The sequence below is a fragment of the Colletes gigas genome, unplaced genomic scaffold (genome assembly GCF_013123115.1).
Source record: "Colletes gigas isolate AHSC1104 unplaced genomic scaffold, ASM1312311v1 Colletes_gigas_Sc00017, whole genome shotgun sequence".
In the NCBI taxonomy this organism is placed as follows: domain Eukaryota; kingdom Metazoa; phylum Arthropoda; class Insecta; order Hymenoptera; family Colletidae; genus Colletes; species Colletes gigas.
The window spans coordinates 4,101,284-4,122,212 of NW_025106646.1; the positions used below are offsets into that span (position 1 = coordinate 4,101,284).

General features: G+C 37.5%; 1 protein-coding gene across 2 annotated transcripts in view; it reads right to left on the reverse strand.

Moving 5' to 3' along the window:
* Positions 1-20,929, reverse strand: part of LOC122400377 (E3 ubiquitin-protein ligase MIB1) — a 704,083-nt gene that overhangs the window by 371,028 nt on the left and 312,126 nt on the right. The window lies entirely within an intron of this gene.

The following is a 20,929-nucleotide window of genomic DNA, read 5'->3' on the forward strand; positions in this document are numbered from 1 at the left end:
TTCTGTTTACTAACAATAAATGACCACTTGTCGATGCAGTGCAACTAGCGAGGCTCCAACGCGTACAATAATCGAGGTTCTGCAGTATGATAATTCTGATACGAACAGTTTCACCTCCTTTTTAGTTTCTTTTTAATTTCAACATATTTTCAAATATATTTCTGTCTTCAAACTGCTATTATTATTACTTTAGTGAATCTTTGTGGAACTTTTGAGAAATTAAATCTTTTTACGATTATAATCAGAATTTGAAAAGTCAAGAGACTCCTTATAACACTTTGTCCTAAATTATTATATAAAAAGGACACTTTTGGATAAGCTAAAAGTCTCGAACAGACAATATATTCGTAGTAGAATCGTTAAGCGTTGAGTTGAAACGTTCTGTACTCGACAAACAAGAAATCTCCGACGAAACGTTCGCGGGATTAAATAATATAGCCGACGAAGTGGAAAATGCTTGAAAACATTTCAAATATTTAAACGTCAATTCGAACTCATTACCAATCTCCTATTCATCGGTTTCATGCTCTCGATTGTGCCTCTGCAACCACCATTTCACTGCTAGTTTCCTGCTGCTTCACGGATTTTCAACACTCCCTCGCCTTCAAAAGGATACGCGAACTTCGCGAATTTACAGTTCGTTAACTCGCCCCGTTGCCAGAAGTCCAGCAGCTCGCAAGCTGATTTTCAGAATACGTAATTCGCTTCTCTGTATTATTATGACACCGTTTCGCTTTGCCTCTCGGCTAGCGTGAGGCCTTCGCGCAATACGTCTTTTAATAATCGACAAATCAATTTATATTTCGTAAAGATTAACCGCGCGTTGCATTCAATTTTCATCGCCCACTGAGCACACTTTACTCAGTAGCTTTTTTTTTCATATCCAATTTATTTCGTCGCGGTTTCATTATATACCGGGTACGTTCTAATTCGCCGCGTATTTTTATTTCAACCGGTATAGATTTTCGCAACAAATTTTTACCTTATTCGTTTTGTTATATAATTTATTTTATTCCACGCCGTACTACTGAATATTCATTCGGACTCGCGTGAATGGGAACGTCGAGCTCAAATTGACGCTTCGTTCCAATTATCCTGTTGATTCCAATATCATTTTATGCATATTTCACTATAAAATCCGTGTCTTCGATATTTTTATAAATTATTTATTATGCATCGAAATGTGTTTGCATATTTTTAAAGCGCCGCGAAAAGATTAATACGGATATTCCGTACAAACAAGCTGCACGGTCGTTAAATTTTATCTATAACTCGCAGTCATCGATTTATAAACATGGACACTCATAAACATTCGGGAATAAAAAGTATCGAACGATGAAGTTAATTCTGGCCTTAAAACCAAGACTAACTATCTGCTGTTGAAAATAACAGAGACATTATCGTCAACAAAATAATTAATAATAATGTTGAATAATGCGTTCGAAATATACAGGGTGTTCGGCCACTCGTGGGAAAAATTTTAATGGGAAATTCTAGAGGCCAAAATAAGATGAAAATCAAGAATACCAATTTGTTGATTGAGGCCTCGTTAAAAAGTTATTAACGTTTACAGCTTCGCCCGTAGAACGGCAATTTTGGGGAAAAATTTCTGACCACACAGTATATTTTCGATAAAGAATTTTTTTTTCGAAAGCAGGTAGGATTTCAGGGGTATACGTATTCACCAAAAATTATTGTAAGTGACCTCTGCAATCGAAAATAATTTTTTCAGTATGATTTGAAATTTTTTCATTTAATTTTTTAAGAACTTTTTAACGAAGCCTCAATCAATAAATTGGTATTCTTGATTTTCGTCTCATTTTGACCTGTAGAATCTCCCATTAAAATTTTTCCCACGGGTGGCCGAACACCCTGTATGTATGAACAGAAGAATAATTCCACATTTCCTAAGTTAATTACTTTTTAATATAAATATGTTAATACTTTTTGTAAGGAACATCAAGGTGATTCAACTGATGCAATAAAGAATATATGGTTCCATTTAAAAAAATTAGCTTGACCTTGAAATCTCCCCTACCACTCCACCTATGTATATAAAAATTATTTATACCACATAATTTGCTCCTTTAAATAAAACAACTTTTGTAAGAACACTTTTTTGATGTCTTCAATACCTCATGGGATTCCATTCGCACTTAAATGTAATACCCTGTATAATCCCATTTAAAAAAACTTTAATGACCCTCAAGAAAATTAGTATCATTAAAACTCTCTCGAACCCCATTCAACTTCATTTGAAATATTTTTCGTTACGTGGTAACCCACCCAGTATATATTGAAAATTATAAAAAAGAAAAAAGCGCGAAATTCAAATTTAGAAAGAAAAACAAAGCAGGCCATTTTACCTGGAATCCCGTTGTCGCGTAATCGAATGCTCTTTTTCCCGAAAATTATGCGTTTCAGTTGGATAGGATTCGCGTTCGTCATGCACGCGTCGACCTTGATCCCGGGGGTAGCAACTTTGTCTGCATAGATCACGCGCGCGCAGCGGAGCCATTAACACCTCACGTGCTGTCATTCCCACGAGCGTTCGACTAGATTCCCGCATTTCAATCGGCAAAGTTTCGGTTGCTTTGATCCGCTGCTGGCAGGGATGCTTCCCATCCTCGAGGAGCAGGCAGAGCGCGCCGTTTTCCCGCTACAAAGACACTACAACCGGTTCACGAGTTCTCAGCTCGTTAAGTGGCGGCACCGCGACGGTGAATCGCGGGAACGAAAGCCGCCCCGGTATGGGCTCGCTTATGCCACCACCGGCAAGTTCGGGCCATAATTCGCGCCTGGCACGGCAACCCAAGACATTTTAATTATCTTTCGAGCGCGTTTCACCGCCGAGCGACCGCCTCCGTGCCGCTACCCACGACGCTCGACCCGCGCGGGGCTCCTCGAGTTCACGGTTTTTCCGACGGTTTTCCTCGCTCGTCGTTACGCGACCGCGCCGGATTTACGGACGCGTTGCACCTTAGCGAAATGAAACGATATTCTTTGCTCGCTTACGGTCGGCCTCGCGGGTAATATCCGCGGCCCGGATCCTACGCCCCGACCGCGAGGATGAACTTGTTATTCCGTTCCCGGTCGACGGAACTTTATCGCCCGACGCACGGTTCGTTAAATTCAGCGCGTGTTCCTGCGACATTGGCTGCCGCGAGCTTCCCGGCCCGTCTTCGAGCTAATTACCGCGCCCGATGCGCCGCTGTTAATTGTGTTTTACTTGCGTACTGGGATCCCCGCGAACTGGCTGCTGCACCAGCCTCAAGGAATCAGGATTGAATTAACGAGACGCCGGCTAATACGATGATTATGGTAATACCACGCTTCGCCATTTTTTTCAATTCTCTGTCGAACATTCGTGATCTTGAAAATAAAGTACCGCGACAGGTTATGAATACAAAAGTATAAGACATTCGAATTATACATACGGATGACAGTTTCTGGAGGAAGAGAGTATACAGGTACAGGTTTAATTCGTAATATGTCAGCAAAGGATAGAACTGATCGTACACTAGACTGACAAGGAGACAACGTGTTTCAGAGACCCATAGAATTAATAAGATTGTTGAGAGATAATTACTTTCTAGTTCGAATTCACTTAAGATGGCAGCACTTCTCGGCTTTACTAATAGTTTTCATGTGACTGACCATCACTTACGTCGACCAATGAGCGCATTTGACAGAATTGCGCTCTAGGTCCTATTATTATTGTCATCTGCGCATAGAGGTCAGGCGCGCGCATCGATTTCTCCTAGAACTATCGATGCTTCGTGTTGGCTAATTTTTACGGCTTTTATGGTTATGAAGTTACACGTGTTTATTGTTTAAAAGTTACTTTCATTGTGTTTAATTAGTGTTCTATTAATCTCGGTTATTCTCAGTTGAAATTAATACAAAGCAATTATAATTATCATCGTAAGTGTGCACTCGTTTGTAAAGACGCTACAGGCTGATCGCCACGTGAGAATCGACCATATCTCGTCTTATTATAAAAGCGATGTAAGTAATCAATAGAACTACTTCTCTTTCTATTTTAAATAATTATACAACATGATTCATAACAATTAAAAGTGTTTTTAATCAATTAATCAACATGTTACACGACACTGCACGTATTTGATTTTTTGGGAGGTTACCTCTGTTCCGCCATTTTAACATGTAATCCAATCGAACAATTTTTATTTCATTCTCAAAGATTTTAAATGTTATTCTAAGAGTAACTAGACACCTTTCGCTTTAATGAATATTTAATAAAGAGCAAACAACATATACTAAATATACTTTTATCGTTTGAGATGTATTATCACAGACGACGAGGTATGTATACGAGTAGACCTTACATCCAATGTATTTTTTTGGCCCATTTTTCTGTCTTTCATTACCATTATTCGTGTCACTCGTAACATTACCAATAGATTACAGAAATTGATACAAAAGGAAATGAGACAGAAAATGAAATGACACAAATTCTATTGTTTTTTAACAGAATGAAAGTTGTGCATACGTATTGTTTCCATTTTGAAACATTAAAATATACGTCAGAGAGACATTTCTGGTTATTATATTATATTTTCGGTAATGAATTTTTTTCTCGGAAGTGAGTAGAAATTCGGAGGTATGTCTATTCGCCAAAAATTATTGTAATTGACCCCCGCAACTGAAAATAATTTTTTTAGAACGATTTGAAATTTTTTTTCGTCGCAAAATTTAGGCACCCTGTCGAGTTTTCTTAAAAATTCATTTTTGATTTGCAGTGATTATGTTTGACGCCCTACAGAAAAGTTGTCTAATACTTTTTTGTAGGTACCCATGGGCTCTACTTCAGAAAAAAGTTTCATTGAAATATATTCACTATTGTAAGAGTTATGGCTGTTTGAAAATTGGACCATTTTTATGGGGTTTTCCTCACTTTATGGGGTTAAGGAACAAGTTTTCGAACATTCTTTGAATTTCTACATATTCTTCGCCATAATACGCGTTATTTGCATTTTGAAAAATGAAAATCGTCCAATCCATTCGGGAGTTATGATGTTTCGAAGATACGCATGTAATTTCGGGCAATTATTTCTGACCCGAAATTATATTTTCCGTAAAGAATTTTTTTCTCGAAAACGCGTAGGATTTCGGGGGTATGTCTATTCAGTAAAACTGATTGAAATTGACTCCCGGAACCGAAAATCATTTTTCCAGCACTATTTCTAGTTTTTATTTCGCCGAAAAATTTCAGCACCTAACCCTTGAAGATTTTTTTTTTAAATTAGTTTTTCATTTTTAATAAATTTGTTTGACGCTGTACTTTTCAATCCCTCCCATAGTAAACTCACATATATTTACACACACAATACAGTTATCTGCCCATCAATACTAATTCAGTGAATAGTCTCTCAATTGACCATCATCTATGAGAAGAGGACGTTAAAATCACCTCCAAATTTTCAAGTCGGTATGGTAGTCAGATTGGTCCACGAAAGTCCATAAGGTCAAAGGTCTACTCCTATACCTTGTCTGTGGTATTATCCCTTAGGGCATAAAAATACCTAGACTTTCTCAATAACCAATATGTTTTTAAAATATTACCGAGCAAAAATATCACTGCTGTAATATTCGTTTCCGTTCTGCCGGAATTTTGCTACAGAACGGATGAAAACGGAGAACTGCGAAATAAAAGTGAAAAATAGAAAAAAAAATACAAAAAACATGGAAAGGAACAACTAGTATCAATGACTCGCGCTCAAACGTTTTGGGTCACGCGAGAGGGACTTCAGCTTCGTTTAAACTCGGGGTAGAAAACAACGCGAGTAGAAGTCGCTCGTCCGCGTCATTGCAGCTCGCAGGTATAATGCGCGATTCCGCGGCTGTTTGCGCTCGTGTGTAAACCGGTCGACCGTGCTGATTTATTATTCGTAGAAAATTTATTATTTGCACCTAGCCACGGCCGGGTCGCGCGTATGTACCTACATGCTTGCGCGTTTTCTGCACAAAGCTCGACTCTGCCGCTCGGGGCTGGAAGGGGACCGGGACAAAGCGAAAATCTGTCGCGCGATAAATTCCGGAAATCAATTCGATTTGCGAGGCTGGGAAACGAAGGCGCGGCGAGCCGTGCTGTGGAGTAACGCGTACTAATATAACGCCGAGGAGGGGAACGATAAATAATAATTATTGCAACCGAGCTAATGTTGGACGCGGCATTGGCCGGCCACCGCGAAAATATAGCCACCGTTGAGTGATAATTGGATCCCGATACTCTCCGCGCTTCTGCAATTTCCGTTACACGTTTGCTCTCTCGCAATATTATAATTTTCATTTCGCATCTTATTATTAAATATTACCGAATCGATAACGCGCTGTCTGGCGTGCAACTTACCGACGAATTGTACGAGAATTTCACGACACTGTGTCGATGATTTTATGAATTCGAAATTCGCTAAGTTTGGAATTGTTGAGGGGTTGAGCGAACTAATTTTTATTTTGTGAAAGAAACTTTCTGATATGCTCAACTTCACACGTCAACTTTAATGACGAGTGAAGTTAATCACAATCAGTCGAATATGGTAACGACCAGTAACTATTTATTCTTCGTCAGATAGCCGAAATGTACAAAGTCTAGAATATAATATTGAAGAGTTATGTGTAAACGTGAATTTTGATCTTCTGTCTGGGCCAAGGTTGCCTAAGAAGCTAACCTCGCCATGGGCATACCCAAGGCCATGGTAGGAAGCATCGGTCTTAGATTGATTAAAAATTGCTAATATGCCGGCCAATCAGTTTGGAGGCGAAGTTGGTCGCTAGGAGACGGCACCTAACTGTTATTTTTAATAATTTTCCCTCGTCTGAGGTTTCCCGTGAAGCGGCTACGGGCCCACGTCAGCACTTGGTGCCCAAATGTTTCCTGCAATACCTGACTTATTGCAGGTAGTAAAGTCATAGAACAACTGGATTTGGAGGGCCATGCAGATTCGAATGAATTTAATAATTAAATAGCCGTCTTAGTGGCACTTGGTGACAGACAAAAACTTGCATGTATGGAAGGTGTGACTCTACATCCGTTGGCTTTATGAATTTACTGTTACGCTACAACACAGAATAAGTCCTAATTGTTATTTCGCGCCGTAACAGGAATAGAAACTTAATGAACCTTCAACTTCAACGGATAACAATTTACGTTTGCTCGAGGGTTGAAATAGGGTTACAGACCCAGCAGGTTGAGACACTTTACGGGCCCGTAGGTTGTTGTGCTCTGGTTTAAACGCTATCTCGAGAGAATTTAAATAATAGTTGATACCGCTGAACGTAGAATTCGCCGGCCACCACGAAAATATAGCCACCGTCGAATGATAATTGGATTTCGGTGCCGGTGTTTCTGCAATTTCCGTTACACAGTTGCGCCGCTGTACTTTAGCGAGTCGACGTTGTTCTTCCGGTGTATTGAGTCGCGCGGGAAATGCATTCACCGGTGAGCTCTTGAAATGCCGCAATTATTGCGATTAGACGCGGTGCGTGTTCTTGCGCGGTACATGCCCGTACGGAGGTAATAAAGTAGCACGATGCCTGGGGTTAACTTTCAGGGTTACCACCGACGAGGGATGTTTCGCGAATTAGGCCCCTGTTGGTGCGCCAGGAGCTCCGAAACGCATCGATTCAAGGTTTTCGAGATGCTATCGGCTTTGTCTTACAGTATGGAACAAAAATATACGACAGTGTGCATACTTTCATATTTTCTACGTTTAAAAGTGGATATAGTACATTTTATTCACATTGGTGCATGGCATTTATAGAATGAGCATACAAAATTTTAAATTCAAAACTTGGAACTTAATATGCGATGTATGGGATATATAAAATCTAAAATATATTTCTTTTAACTTGAGAATGTGTTTATACCAAATTATAGAACGTGAATTAACTTTGCGTTTATTATTTTCCCAGCTTCTTCTTAAATGCCTTCAATTTATTTGTTCATAATTACAAAAAAAGTGAAAGAACCTAATATTGACAATACATATATGTAAATAATGTAATTGTGTCTAATGAACTAGATTACCTTTGTTTACGATCGTTGTGTAAAAGAAATTCTTTTCTACTTACGTTTATAATTCAATTATTTTTAGATTTATTTTTGTATTTTTGAAGATAATTCCTAAGTGAAAGATTCCAATGTAATAGAAGTTTGATGGAGACTGTTGGATTTGTCAAGTTTATAAAAATAAAGCATTTTTCAATCTTACAAAAGTCTATTAACGCGTATTAAAAATACTAAAATTATAAACCCGTGCAGTTCCGAAGCTACTAGTGTTTTCTTCATAATTGACAGACTATTAGAAGCGGCAAAGCTTCCCTTTTAATACGATTTTTGTTTTAGGTCGATTCGACTTTTCGTTTTGGAGATATCATAATTTAAATGAAGGGGCAATTTTTCCAATTCGAATATTTTTGTCCCCGTTTAACGCGTCGGATCTCTCTCTTGCACGTGCATCATGCTGACCTACCTCAAAATCGTGACCGAGTGGCCTACCATTTCTAAGTAGTTCAATGACCTCACGATGTCAACAATGAAAAGTAAACAAACGCTTCGAACCCTTATATCTCCGAAACTAGGCACGCGATCGACTTAAAATAAAACTTGTTATATCTCCGGAACTAATTACGCTATCGACTTGAACTACCACTCATTTTAAAGGGTATTTCATCCCCAATCCGATGAATATAACTATTGTTATAATTTATGCTGTCTTCTATGTTTATTTTGATATTTACTTTGACGATATATACTCAAAGAAGTTTCAGCAATTGATTATACAATTCGTGTACGATAAAACCGGATTACACATTGTTTATTTACTTGAAAATGAATTTAAATTCGCATACAGGATGTTTGCACAATTACTATCCAGTATGTTTTCGTAAATAATGGTTTTCTTTGGAACTAAGTATGGTATTCACTCGAGATAAAATTCGTTTTCAAGATGTTAAAGTACTAAGTAAGCACATTTAGAGTGTAATTATTGAATATTCGTGTCCAGATTTAAAAAATTCACCTTGTAAGAAAAAATATGCGACATAAAATAAGAAGATATCTTACGAATAATCTTCAAAGCACAACATTCTATGCGTATAATGCAAACATTATGTATAGTCCGGGCCACGATATAGCGAAGTCGTAAACTAAACTCGTTTAGGGCCGTACATGACATCTTGTTTGAGGGTGCCTTTCTGAATGTCTTTCAGCATATACATATTATGAGCTGGTTAGTTTAGATATTGAAGACTTGAGTAAGACCTTTACCTGTAATAGTACTTCTAAAAATGGCGAAATTGGATAAAACGATTCTTCACACAAGCTTGACTATGGTCTAAGGTCCTCATCTGTTCGTATATCTGAATGGGTATACCCGAAGCGTTGGTAGATTTACTACGATAGCACTTCCGGTATCATCCACCGTGCTGTTTGTGCACCCTTCCTAACGACCACAAATTGGCATAAAGAAAGTTCGCGTTGCCGTTACGCGGTAGATAAAAAATAAAAAGAAAAAAGGAAAGTTTCCAGCCAATTCCACGGCTCTTCGTAAAAACGTGCCTCCTCGGTGTCAGGCGATAATCGCTATTCCTACTTTTCCCGGAGGCACGCGGCGCGCCGGTTCGCGGCTTCTCCATCCAGCGAAAACCGTCAGCCGGTGCCAATAAAAGTTATCCCCCGCGATACGCGGAAGTGTGCGGCTCCGAAAAAACGTACACGACGAAGGAAAGAGACGGCGCGGGTGGCGGGATCCGCGAACGAGCGACGAACCCGAAACCGGGGGATTTGGAAGAAGCCCGGACGTCTGGCGTTTTCGCTATAAGCACGCCACGTACAATTACGTTGATCCGTCCATGGGGGGCATCTGCATGTAAATGGGAAAACGGGTAACTGCACGGGCATAAATCAAAAAGGTAATTCGGAAAAATACAGCCGGCTGGCCCGTTTCGCGTGCCCGTGACGCGAAACCACCGAAAAGGGTTGTCGAACAGCTAATCCGCAAGAGTGCAGTTACTTCGAGAGATCGTTTCATCGAGAGAGCTTTTTACCTTCCTTTTTTCCTTTCCAGAGCTCTCTTTCTCTCTTTATCTCTCTCTTTCTCTCTTTCTCATCATCTAGCACCTCTGGCGCGTGTTTTACAGAGACTACGACACAGGAAACGAGCCCAGCGCCGTTCGCAAAGCGGGAACGTGATCGTGAAAGAAGATTCGCGTCTTCTGATGGTTCGCAGCGAGCGCGAATGTAATTCCGCAGCAAGTAAAATCGCGCCGCGATAACGAGGCCGGAACGGGTTTCGCGTGTACGTTCGGGTAAGGTGGCTTTAGAGTGTGCGAAATAGAATTAAGTGTGATAGGGAGACGGGGGGAAAGGGGAGAAGTAGACGGTCGGAAAATAGGAAACCGCCAGTAGCAGTTGAGAGAAATGGAAATTACGCGGAACGCGGAAGAACGTGAGAACGGTCTCGCGTATCAATTTATTTCGTGATAAGTTTCAAACGACTATGCGCTGGATTGAAAAAACCACACGATGGCGTCGTCGCCGCTGCACAACGGCATATTCCCGCCGCGAAGATGGCCAAACGTCGATTTCGCAAGTGTTGCACGAGCTGGGAAATCTCTGCTCGCCGAGATAGTTAACCCTTTGCACTATGAAGTCACCTCTGACGTGATACTTCATATAGTTAATAAAACAAATTAGTGGGAAGCAGTCTTATTTAAAAATTGCTTTGAAATTATGTGTATGCACATAAAAGTCTTGTATTATATCATCCTCAGCATAATAATATTAGTATTCTTTATCGAATGTTCAAATGCAATCCCACTGAATTGTGTATAAAACTTATGAACATCCCTGTTTGATAAAATCAGTTATACAGGGTGTTCTGCCACTCCAGGGGAAAGTTTGAATGGAAGATTCTTGGAGCCAAAATAAGACAAAAATCAAGAATATCAATTTTTCAATTAAGACTGCGTTAAAAAATTATTAAAAAATTAAATTAAAAAATTTCAAATCATTCTGAAAAAATTATCTTTGGCTGCGGGGGTCAATTACAATCATTTTTGGTGAATACACATACCTCTGGAACCCTACCCACTTTCGAGAAAAAAATTCCTTACCGAAAATGTAATGTCTGACCAGACATTGACATGTGTCCCTGAAATTTTTCGACGAAAAGAAATTGTTTCAAATCGTTCTAAAAAAATTATTTTTATTTGCGGGGTTCAATTACAATCATTGTTGGTCAATAGACATATCCCCGAATTCCTACGCATTTTCGAAAAAAAATTCATTACTGAAAATATAATCTGAGGCCTGAAATGGTTCCCTGAAATTTTATGCGAATCTTTGAAACATCATAACTCCCGAACGGATTGGAGGATTTTAATGTTTCAAAAGGCAAACAACGCGTATTTTGGTGTAGAATATGTAGAAATTCTGAAAATATTCGAAAAGTTGTTGTTTGGCCCCGCAAAATGAGAAAAACCCCATAAAATTGGTCCAATTTTCAAACGTCTATAACTCCTACAATAGTGAATATATTTTAATGAAATTTTTTTCTCAATTAGTGCTCATGGGCACCTGTAAAAAAGTACTAGACAAATTTTCTGTAAAGCGTTAAACAAAAGTACTAAAAATGAAAAATGAATAAATTTTTCGGCGAAAAAAAAATTTCGAATCATTTTGAAAAAATTATTTTTTGTTGTGGGGGTCAATTACAATCGTTTTTCGTGAATAGATACACCCCCGAAATCCTTACCGATTTTCGAGAATAGATGAAATTTTTCGACAGAATTAAAAAATTTCAAATCATTCTGGAAAAATTATTTTCGGTTGCGGGGGTCAATTACAATCGTTTTTGGTAAATAGACATACCCCTGAAATCTTGCGCATTTTTGAGAAAAAAATTCATTACGGGCGAAATTTTAATCGTTAATAACTTTGAATTTCTTTAAATTTTAGTATCAGCGCATTTGATTAACTTTATATATTCGTAATAAATGCCCACCTTTTGTTTTATGAAGTTTATAAATTTGACAAATGGTCGACATAAATACAATGATTCACTTTCACATTTAAGGAAACGCGAGTGTATCTTATTTCAACGCAAAGTTTGAATATAAACATTGTCTACGCTGCACGAAATTCTTTGTCAAGTTTCATATATACGCATTTTGAAATCTCACTGTTTAGTTTCCATCGAATTAATCAGTCAGCTTTCACTTGGTTCTTATTTCTAGTAGACACCTGAACAAGCAATAGCACTCGTATTAAGTAGTTTTCAGTAAGTTCTCAATTAGCATATCTGAAACCAATCAGACTTGTACTAGATAGTTGGTGATTAATCTCTGTATATCAGAAGCTTGTGAATCAATAAGACTTCTTGGAAATCCTCAGTCAGCTTAACTCTGCTGAGATCCTCGGCTTTGCTATCCATGTATGCTGTCACGCACGAACGTACAAATGTTTATTGATTAAACGACGCAAGGACTAATTGTACAGCTACTCCGAGAAATAATTTCCTGTGGAGAAAAATACTATACCAGCAACTTTATCGTTACTGTAGAATCATTTATTCCATTTTATTTTTCTAGTGATATATTTTTTAGTTGATGATTCTCGAAAGGATCGAATAAATAAAAATCAAATTTTGTAAATCATTAATGCTGAAAATTATGTATACTCGTAGAATCACAAAACTTTGTCAATCCCTGTAAAAATGTAAATGTCTCTACAAACAGAATCCTAATAAATTATATACTTTAAAATAACGTATTGTAGATGTAAATCTGTGAAGTATATAATTTATTAGAATTCTCAAGAATGTTAGCGATACATTATAGTATTCAAGGTACTGTTTCTATCGTTACCTTTTCAGCTTTCCATGCAAAAGTCCAAAGTATCAGAGGGGGAAAATAACACTGGGATCAGTATACAAAAACGGTGATTTATGCGATCGATATGTTTTTTAAACAGAATTAAAAGCAATCGAAGTCGTTGTTGCGTTAAATATTGCGCATTACATATGCATTACAATTGTTGTTTTCGAAACGAAAAATATATTCCGCAAGCAATTGACCGCCGCGAATTGTGTTTCGTAAATAGGGAATATCATTCGCGCGAAACAACGATAACGAGAAACGTTAACCAGTTCCGAGGGTTTACCTTCGATAATAATTTTCACCACATCAGACTGTACGGACAGTTATTTCAAAAAATAAATATATGTCGAACCAGATAATTGACAAATTCAAAATTGAAAAATAGAGACTAGCCATACACGACCATCAGTTTCACGTTCAGCGCACATTTGATTTACTCCCTGTATTCGAGACGATATTTGTTCCATTAAACAACACATGTTTGGTTCCATATCTCACTACATGTTACATCTATTTAGGATTAATAATATCTCAGGTAAACACAGTGACTAATTACTACTATGTCCACCGTTCCATTTCCGGATTAGCCGACTGTTTATTTTGTATCGTACCATGTGAACACACACATTGACTCGACTGTCTAAATATTCCATTCATCTTGCGTCGTCCTTAACTAACAATAAGTGATACGGATCTCCGTATTTAGACGAAATCGAAAAATAAATTGAATATCGTATTCGCGGTTTCAGTGTTCGGGCGCGTGGAAATCGTTTTTACATAATTCCGCCGACAAAACGTGTGCAACAAAAGCGCAACGACGCCGTTAATAATTTAACGAGTGTAATGTTAATCGGCGTACGCGCGTGCACTTTCACGCTGATTGTGCCGCGCATTTGGGACACGCGGCCAGGCGCAGAAAATTGGAAAACGATTAAAACGGACGCTGGCTCGCAAAGGAAAAACACGTTTGACAGGCACTCTCCCCACCCCAACAAACGCTACTGTGCTTTCGCAACGCGAGCGGCCGCAATGACAAAGAAATGCGTTCTAACGCGGTTATTCTGTAACGCGTTTTTGCGCCAGAGCTGTTCTATTGCCGAGGATGAAAAATGATTTACCGCTCGATTCTGCAGCGGAAAACACGCGCGATGCGGTTTATGAAAGGAAAATGAGGTTTATTGTATCGGGCGTGCTACGTTGCTTTTTCTTTTCTTCCTCAATTCGGTGGATTCGCGGTTGGATCGGGAATCGGATGTACGGAAACTTCAAAATATCGGATCGTTGTTAATATAAAATTAAAAATCTCTGGTTTTGCGATTTCCTTATTATTGTTTTCCGATTCAAATGAAATTTTATTTCGTTTCAGCCTGAGAACAGACGCGAAGAAACGACAGTAGTATTTCTTTCGACCAAGTGTGCTCCTCAGTGAGATTTATCGAACAATAAGTTGTTACGTCTACGGAAAATATAACGTACGACAAATCGATATGATTATGGTTGCACCTCACCGCGTCGACTCATCGTCTGATAAATCGTCGCATCTATTACCCCCATAAGTCTTTCTATATTTCGCTAAGCAAACTTTCCATGCAATGCAAACGTGCATGAACACAGTTATGCTCATTTAAACTGCAAGCAAACTATCAATTGTACTTGTAAGTTGAAGTAATTTTCAGTAGGACAGTCGATATTCTTTGATTGAAAATAAATTCATCTATTTGAAGGATTCAAAATAACAGCAAATAGAGGCTAACAGAAGTCTAAGAGAAATTGCTGCAATATTATTGAAAATTTAAACGAATACTTCTTTGCATAGTAGTTCTTCTGTACTTGTAGAAAGAATGCAGAAGCCAGGGAACTAAATATTCAAATAAAAATTAGTTTAGAGACTTATGTTCCTCGTACTTTGGAAAAATCAGGCCGCACTCAAATTGTTCGAAAGTTGGCAAGGAAACTAGGCGTTCATAATTCAACAGGAGACCAGCACTTTCATGATGTAGTCAAAGTGAAAAAGTTAGCACAGTGCGTCCCCCATGAATTGAGCGAGCGTTGCAAACTTTGCCACTTCGACATTTGTGTCTTTTTACTGTTTCATAATGAAAATGATCCTTTCTTACGAGGGAACGTCCCCTTCGTATTTTCAAATCATAAAATATATTTATAAAAAGTAACATAGTGCAATGACTGAACCAAAAACACTGAGTTACATGTAAGAGTTTAAAAATAAAATAAGAAACGGGTAACACTAAGGTCAATAGATTATATTATATTTTTATATCTGTAAAGAAAGAGACGTATATTATTAATTAAATTACAAATATGTTATTTTGTCTTAATGAAAGATTGATGTTAAACGTTAAATAATGACCTTATTATAGTTATTCATGAATACCAATTGACCGACTTCTTGTAAAAATCTGAAATTTTTCTGGATCTTGATAAATTATCGAACAGACTTTGACTAATACCCACGAACTCAGCTTTTGAACTAACGATGTTTTATTAAGACCAGGTGATTAATGAAGACGAGGCAGTCGCTGCTGCTTGAATTTTTTCTTAAAAAGAACCATCGCGAGGGCAACAAGATAAGAAAATACTATTGAAAATATGCAGAGGATCAGGGTGTATTAGAACTACAAGGAAACCAAACATTTGTAAAATAAAAATACTGAAAGATTTGAAAAAAATTAATTATTTCAAATTGTTATTTGTTATTTCATTTCAATATTCAAATTTTTACGATTGAACGCTCCTTTGGTACATTTAGCGAACTTGCTTATTTCAGTAATGAAATAAAATAACGAAGTAGAAGTTTACTCGTATCGATTATGAATTGTTTGAAATATCTGGACAGAAATGTACTAACAGTACAATAACGTCACCTATTGTTGGCCGAGGAATTTTTACGCCCGTAACGAACGAAGCAGATTTTCCGTAAATCGTCGAAGAACGCGACCGAACCATGCACGAGAGTCGTTTAAAACTTTTAATTGGAAATGCTTCCGAATATCCATCGGTATAAAAATGTTTCATCAGTACCTAACTGGAAAGTCCTCCAATAAACGCACGCCGTTGCTCTGTTATGCATTAGGAAATATTGAAGCATGTATTCGCGTTCGAAGGCTCCGCATAATGGAGTAAGTTTCAAGCAGTTGGCGTGGAAGCAGTAATCTCTGGAATAATCTGAACGATTGGTTGTTGCTTTAAGACCGCGCGATACGAAATGCACGATTTAATTGAAACTTACTTCCAACAAGGGCTTCGATACATTTTAAATTCAATTTTCCAGTGCTGTTAATTGCCAGGAATAAAACTACAAATTTCATACAAATGTTATCAATATTGTATTTTTTAATTCATTCTTAACCTCTTCAGGGATGATTTTTTTTTTTTAGTCTATTTATTATTGACAGTAACTATAATTATAAAAAAAAAAACTAAACGTCCACATATGTGACCAAGGGCGTGAAGAGGTTAAATTATATTTGAGATAGTATTACTTTTATTTTTAGGATTTTATCACTTCTTCAGTATATGAATACTTTTGTACTGATGGCAACCATTTTTTATTTATTTTTAATGAAAGTTTGGAGGCGTGGAAGACCCCAGTGTGCCATTCCAGGGTTAACATACTTTTTTTAGATTGCAGAAATGGACTTACAACGCTTTTATAACGAACGGTTGATATGTTCTGCAGGCAAGATCGATCGTTGAACGGCGGAAAGAGAATCACGCAATCCGTGAGAGCGAAACGATGCTGGCAGGATGATCCCGCGGAATCAGAACGAAAACTAGGATCGTTCGTAGAACGGGCTCGACCAGTTCGTTGAACTCTGGTTGGCCGGATGCCTAACCACCGTGATGGGCGTCGATTTCACCGACGAGACTGTGAGTAGCCCGGTCATTTCGGTTGCAATTACCATGATTCTAGGGGACAAAGGAAAAAGGAGCCCGCAAACTCTGGCATTGACATCTATTTGTAAACGAGGAAAAGAAGAGCGTTTAGGTAAAATGTCAAGACGTCGAACACGCCGTCCACGTATTCTCGATTTTTGTTTCCCTCTTTTGGCAAAAGTAGCGTGGACGCGGACACGTGTTGACGACACACGAACTTCTAAGCTCGATATCGCAAAAAAGATATCGTTTCAACGTTAAGAAGGTAGCGTGATAAACTTCGGATAAAACAAAGTCAATTTCTCTCACACTTTCTAGAAAAAAAATAGCTCTGAGAGTAACTTGCACATTTTATTAGAATACTTTAAGTCTGTGTGTTTGTGGTATCTCTATAGTTCTTATTATTTTGCTATAAAATTTGCTTGTGCCAAGATTAAGTAAAAAGTCAACAATTTTGATATATTTTAACGTTAACAAATGGATATTGGAAACATGTTACAGTATTTATTGATTTGCTACGGATTATTCTTGCGAGATAAAAATTAAAATAAAGAGAGCCTTTATATAACATCAAACATCATCCGAGTGTTGTGTTATTAATACTGCAGGTTTTATTTTCGTATAAAAGCGTGAGATAAAATGCATTACAGACGAACAGACAACTCTATAAAATGATTTTTGAGACCATATAACGGATCATTTTAGTCAATTTTAATTTATGAAAAATAAGTACGGAGAAAATGTTATCAAACATTACAGTGCCTGTATGAATGGTGAGAATATTTGGCGGAATAGGTCGCGCAAATATTTGTCGCGGAATGAACTCCCAATTCGACGAAACTATTCGCGCATAAATAGATTTCCCGTGAAATCGTTCGATAAACAGTCCTCGTTGGAGCAACAAGACGTCTTGATTACTCATTCTGCTTCAACATCGACAAAGAGAGAGAGAGAGAGAGAGAGAGCTGGTCGATGTGGTTCTTCCGCACAGGTCGGTCGTTTTCGATACAAATTTAAATGAAAATGTCCCTGGCAACCATGCGCCCGATACATATCAGTGATAACACCGAAAGCCCGGGACGAGTTGCGAGAAAAAAGGATACTCCAAGGAAACGATAAGCGTGCAAATATTGGCGTTTCTGAAATGGCAAACTACGTAACAGCCGTCTCGTTCGAACGGATCCTCAAGAGTGCTTTTAATTCTGTGTATAACCAACCAGAAAATCGCTGTTCGCATCGGGACGGTTGGGGAGGGGAGGCATTTGTTCCATAATTGAGACCCGAGGGTAGAAAATTTCGAAATTCTAAACTACGTATCCGGTGGCTATGGAACTGCGGTGGCCCCCGCGATACAAAACGACTTTATGAACCAAAGATATGCAGATAGCTTTTTATGCGCCACGATGGGAGAATTCATGTACCGAATATTCGGGTACGCAACACATGCTGCATCGATTAAATACTAAACATTATGCGACGTATCGTGAAATCTGCTTTCAGTTTGCGATATTCGACATTATTCACAGCAGACTTGTTCAGAGTTATTTATTATTCAAGAACAATATTTTTAATTTTAAAAAGCATTTTACTGTCCAAAAAATAGTGAGTTGAAAAGAAATTTCAAGTTAAATTTTGTAAACGTATCGTTTAAAATACTTAACAATTTCTGAAATAAATACCTTAGGAGTGTTCAACTTAATATAAAAATTGTGAATTAATATTGCTGTTTTTGAAAATTATATTTCCAACAAGTACGTTTCTTACCAATTGCTTTTAAGTAATTTACAAAACTACCTTGCAGGTATTTATTTGCAGACCAATCGTCGAATTAATTATTAAGAATAGCCCAATAGGAACGAACGACACGAATCTATTATAATATTTAATCATAAATCGCGTTCGTTAATGGGATAACATTTTGATTGCACGACAAATTCAGCCGGATGTCATATTATTGTCCTGCTGTCCAGTAAATTAATTATTAATTCCCACTCACAATTATTGCAGTGCACAGCGCGCATGCATAATCAACAAATGTTTGTTGACCCTATCCACGATGCAGTGACATGCATTTGCATATTCGACGATGATTTCATTTTTAAGTCGCTTTGTTCCTTCGACCAACCGGTTTGCTTTTAATTCGTTTCCAATAACTCTTGCAATAGTCGTTTAAAACCCTTTTCTACTTAAAAATAATACGGTTAAAATTCCAATATTCGAACGTTGATGAAACATTTGACTCTCCAAACAGAGTCAGTCAGTAAACGTAAACGAACGTTCTCTGCACATGTTCATAGACTATTATGCAAATGTCTTCGAACATTTTGCCGATATGCGATGCTGTTGCAAATATTTCGAAACTTCGGTCACCAGGAGTAGCAATTCCGACGATTTTGTACTGAAATACGTTTGAAAATAATTCGTACATTCGCGAACAGAATAATAATAGACAACGTAGTTCGTTAACTCTCATTCTAATTGAATTCTAAAACGCCTCTAATGCAGGGGAATTTTTTTGTTCGTATTTGCCTTAGTTAATAGGTTTAAGGTTTCAGTTCTGTAAAATGCTTGGCGACCTCGAGCCTGGAGATCCGTTTTTCTCCAAGTCACGCAAGCAGCCATGAGATTTCCCCGAACCAATTTTATCCTGAAAGGGTCTACGTGACAGGGTGCATTTTCCTAACAACCAATCAAGCTTTGACGTTTCGTTTTTTTCTAAAATCCGTCTTTCTTCGTTGAATTTACAAGGAGTTCTATCGACTCGTCAGACATTTTCCGGATGGAAAGACGAGCAAACTATACAGAGTTTATTTTGTTATAGAAAAGTTGTTATTCAAGAGTTAAACAACAATCTTCAGCAATTATACAAGCATTTATGGTTCTTTCTATATAAATAATTTTCAAACAGCAAATTTGTAGCAAATAAACGATATTAAAAAGGACATTGAATTTATTTAGTTTCAGATGGTTTTTGCCTTTAACTCCAACGTCACTTTAAAAATATATGGCGAGCAAAGTACATTAAAGTTCGTTTAATCTTCATTTGTCTTGCAAGATGCACCTTTCTTTTGCATCGGTGTGATACTGTTTCCACGTCCGCTGTGAAAGAAAAGGGCGAAGAAAAACGAGTTACGAACTGAAGCAACGAGAAAATCGATAGAGAAAACTGTTCTTCGAGACGTGTACGCTTGTTCATTATCGTCGTTCGTTTCACTATCGAATTTCAGCATTTGAAACTCGAGTTCGACTGATCGTTTCGTAGTAGAAATTTCTGTCCCTGTTTTTCTCGCAGTTTACAGAGTTTCAAATAAAACGTTGCTCACAAATTGAGACCTGACAATTTTACTCTTCTCCGATAGAAATCCAGTTAAAAAGAAATTTGTTATCTCTGATCAGCTCGTTTTTTAAACGTCGAACCTTTAATTCCAAAGGATACTGTATAAAATTCAAAGGAAAAAAAAATAACGTAGTACAATTTAACACAGTAAATTATTTGTACGATAATATTTCAGAACGAAAAGAAAATTTAATATCCATGAAGAATAATACGAAATGCATACGTATAAAAGATGAGACGTAGAATAAACAGGAAATATTTGTTTTAATGGTTCACCAAGTATTCCAATGCTCTTCGTGCACTGCATGTATATTTTAACAGCAGTAGTGTAACGAAAAATGGACAAAAACGGGAACAGTAAATCTCTTCCATAATTAAAATAATTCTTTTATAAAGAACTAAGAAAAAATGTAATATAATTTAAATAAAATTTGTAAAAAAGCAAAGAGGAATATGCAAAACGCTACAAATGGTACATTTTTTGGTTAAAGCACTATATCTTTCAGGCAATGCGAAATTTCACAAACGAAATGGCATAATTTTGCTTTAATTATTTTTGAACGAACACGATGAATCAGAGATACAGCGTTTCAAAGCCTGACCAGTATAAAAATCACGTAAAAATGTCTCATTTTCATACTGTCTCGTCTAACATGATTTTTATACATTTTTAGTCAAACTTTTGTCACATAATTTGTAATTAAAAACTTGGTCCCTCTTATTTAATGTTTGATTTTATCAGTTGAGAGTTGGACAACATCTAAAATGATTACACGAGAAATTTAAGGCTACAGT